Source organism: Eptesicus fuscus, chromosome 13 (assembly GCF_027574615.1).
Source record: "Eptesicus fuscus isolate TK198812 chromosome 13, DD_ASM_mEF_20220401, whole genome shotgun sequence".
NCBI lineage: Eukaryota > Metazoa > Chordata > Mammalia > Chiroptera > Vespertilionidae > Eptesicus > Eptesicus fuscus.
In genome coordinates, this window is record NC_072485.1 from 53,803,169 (window position 1) to 53,806,592 (window position 3,424).

Here is a 3,424-nt window from a genome sequence, read left to right on the forward strand (position 1 = left end):
CTTTTATGCATGAATAAATAATGGTTGGATATTAATATAGACATGCCTCTTAGTTTCCAGCAAATTATCTATACTAATAAAAGTGTAATATGCTAATTAGACCAAACATCTTCTTGACATCCTTCTGGACGTCCTTCCGGACAAAGCCATGGTGGCAGGGCCAAGGCAGAGGCAGTTAGGGGCATTGGGCAGGCAGGCAGAATGGGTAGGGGAGATCAGGCAGGCAGGCCGAGTGGTTAGGGGTGATCAGGCAGACAGGCAGAGTGGTTGGGGTGATCAGCCAGGCAGGCAAGTGAGCGGTTAGGAGCCAGCGGTCCCAGATGGGTAATTCAGCATTGCAAGGGCAAGGGAGAAGTCATTTGAAGGGCCTGGTAATAAGTTCCATGAAGCTGGTGGCTGTGAAACTGTAAGAGAGCTGACAATGGTGCTATAACTTTCTACATCCATCAAAGCTTTCTCCAGCGATTAGGGAGGTGCATTAGAAATACAACATTGGAAAAGTCATTATAGAAGTAGGGAAATGGGAGAGTATAGAGAAAAGAAAGAATTTAATTAAAACTCAGATTATCCAGGCAAATGTAAGGAAGAAACAATAAATGATGCTACTTCAGAGATTGCTCAATTTATGTCCTGGTCTAGTCCAAAAAAAAAAAAAATTCCCCTTTGTTAACTACTGTGAAATGCAAAATATCTGCTGGCGTACACAATGTATTTTAAAACTATTATTATTTAAGGAGGATATAAAAAAGCTAATGACTTGGACAAGGGCTACGCATCAGAGTTTCTGTTGAAGGGAATGAGTCAAGAGTCAGGGTCTCTCCTCATGCGTCACAAATTTTCTTCATGGTTAAAACTACTCTCCACAGTGCTCAGAAAGCACTAGAGGAGTGACTGCCTGCTTGTCTAACTAGTTTTTAAAAAGCTAACGTTTCTGCAAATTTAGTTTTGTTTAGGCCAAGATCAACCTTGAATCAAAATGAAATATACTATGAATATTGAAGAGAGTGAAAATACATACACAGGGTCTGTTGTATTACTAATTAAGATGTAGATGTGGCTTTTTAAAAATAGCATTAATTTCTAAAACATTTCTATAAAAGATTAAAAAAAGTCTAAGAGTTTTGCTTTAAGGACAACCTTTAGAAGCCAGTTAATGCCCAGAGGGACTGTTTCATTCTTTTGTGATGGCTCTGGTGACTTCTGGATAGTTCTACCTGCACCTCTCTATCCAGTTTCAGCGCCTAAGAGTTGAAGCTGAAATACTGAAGGCTGAAATAGCGTAGCCACAGTGGACAAAGAAGCCCCTTTTCAGTGAAGGTGTTTCTTTCTCTGAAGCTGTTAGTCCAGCATCCATTAGCATACATGAAGGTCATAATAAGCCCTTGTGACTTTCAAAGCATCTGTCTATGTACCAATTAACAGAGACTCTCATGGAAATATATTTTTTGAATGAACACATGTATGTTTGTATGTAAGCTTGTGCCTAAAGTAGGTCTGGAGGGAAACCATTAGTTATGTCATGTCTTCTGAAAAACTTATCTTCTGGAGTTTAAACATGAAAAGCACCTTTTTTAAATTATTGGTTTTTCTTTTCATGAAGGAAACCAGTGCTACTTAATCTATATTTTATCAATATTTATTATGGTTATAAAAACCATTTAATAATGATGATTTATACATTCTATTTTAAAGTTAGGATTTTATTTGGGGGGAATTTAAAACATTTTTCTATTTAAATGTTGAATTAAAGATTTAACCTTTTATAAGTATGTGGCCCAAAATGTTCTGTTAATTTTAAACATTGGAAAGAAATTTTATTAGTCTTATGTGTACTTAATTTTTCTTGGCTTATTTAGATAATTGGACTGTTTTTTAAACTATAAAGAAATAATTGGATTTTAATTGATAATCAGAAAGACACAGAGACTTTATATAAGTTTATTATATTTTAATTCATTTATTTACTATGTGTTGTGAAACTTCTTTCAGTGCAATATTTGTTGGAATATTGTTGCTAAGGTCATTTGTATAAGTTCATTTTTAATTATAGTAAATGTAAAATCAGAACAATATGTAATATTTGTTGTAAATTTTTTGGGCAAAAAGACAAATTTGACAATATTGAAAGAATGGATTGTTTACAAAACAATACCATTTCAGAGTCATAGTCTTGGGGCCTTTCTTTCTCCTAAACACCATGGGTCCCCACAGAGACTTGCAACCAGGGGAGCAGCAGGCAGCAGCAGCTCCTTCCAGGCTAACCCCCAGAACCTGTATCCAAGGCCCCTTTTCTCTGACTTTCCAGTGAGCGAAGCAGTCCCACCTTGGCTCACTTCTTTCCTATAATCTTTCTAGAGAGCCAAAGCAGAGCACTGCCTAGGCTCTCTCCTGTTGCTTCTCCTACCCTGAGTCCTTCCTTTGTTCCACTGTCCCAGTGTTAATAAAAATATTCTGAAAATCACCTGGACTCAAGAAGGTAATGATAAGCCGGAAGCAAATTCCAACTCTGCTCCTGGGATACGTCAAAGGGCCCTAACAGGCTCTCTTCCCCCCACCCCTCCCTTTCATCCCCCCCTACCCCCCTAACCTTTACCCCCCTAACCCCCCCATTTTTCCCCCGCCTCACGCACTCCACCAGGTCCAAGGCCCTCTGTCTCTAGGAGACTCGCTGTAGGCTGTGACAACGTGAGCAACAAAGAAGGATTGGGAGGGTTCAGGAAAAGGAAGCATGACAATTTTCCATACAACCAGAGGAGAGAAGGGTAGGATGTTAATGCATTGTCACCCGTGATGGTGGCCTTCAAATCACTTCAGCAGGAACTTGATGCAAGACATGACAAATATGAGAGACTTGTGAAACTTAGTTGGGATGTAACTGTAGAAAGTAAAGGATAATTTTTCTGCTCCATAGGATAACAAGTGTTCCTGATATGGAGGAAATATTGACTGAGTCAGAAATTAAATTAGATGGTGTCAGACAAAAGATACTGCAGGTGGCCCAGGAGCTCTTGGGAGAAGAGATGCATTAATTCCATAGAGCCATTACCACAGGACTTATGACAGGACTTCAGAAATATGTGGAGGCCGTCTCTTTTCAACACTTAATTATACACGATCACTTATCAGTATGGATGAAATTAATAAACAACTGGTATTTACAACAGGAGATAATTATGTTAAACCTCTCTGTAATCAAGGATAAAGATACGTAATTTAAATATAATCCTATTATAATTTTGTTTTAAGTTACTATTACTGGGGGTGAGGGGGATCCTTTAAGGAACTGCATTCAGTAACAACCCCACAGTACAGCAATATGGATAAAATTTTAAATCCAGCAAAGAATGGTATTTAAGATTACTTTAAGGTATTTTGCCTGAATAACAAAATAATACCTCAACTTCCAATTAAAAATATAAACCTA

The 3,424-nt window shown here is 37.9% G+C and overlaps 1 pseudogene; it reads left to right on the plus strand.

The window, feature by feature from the left end:
- Positions 1–383: 383 nt before the first annotated feature.
- On the plus strand, positions 384–3,202 carry LOC129151315 (translin-associated protein X-like; annotated as a pseudogene).
- Positions 3,203–3,424: the final 222 nt, after the last annotated feature.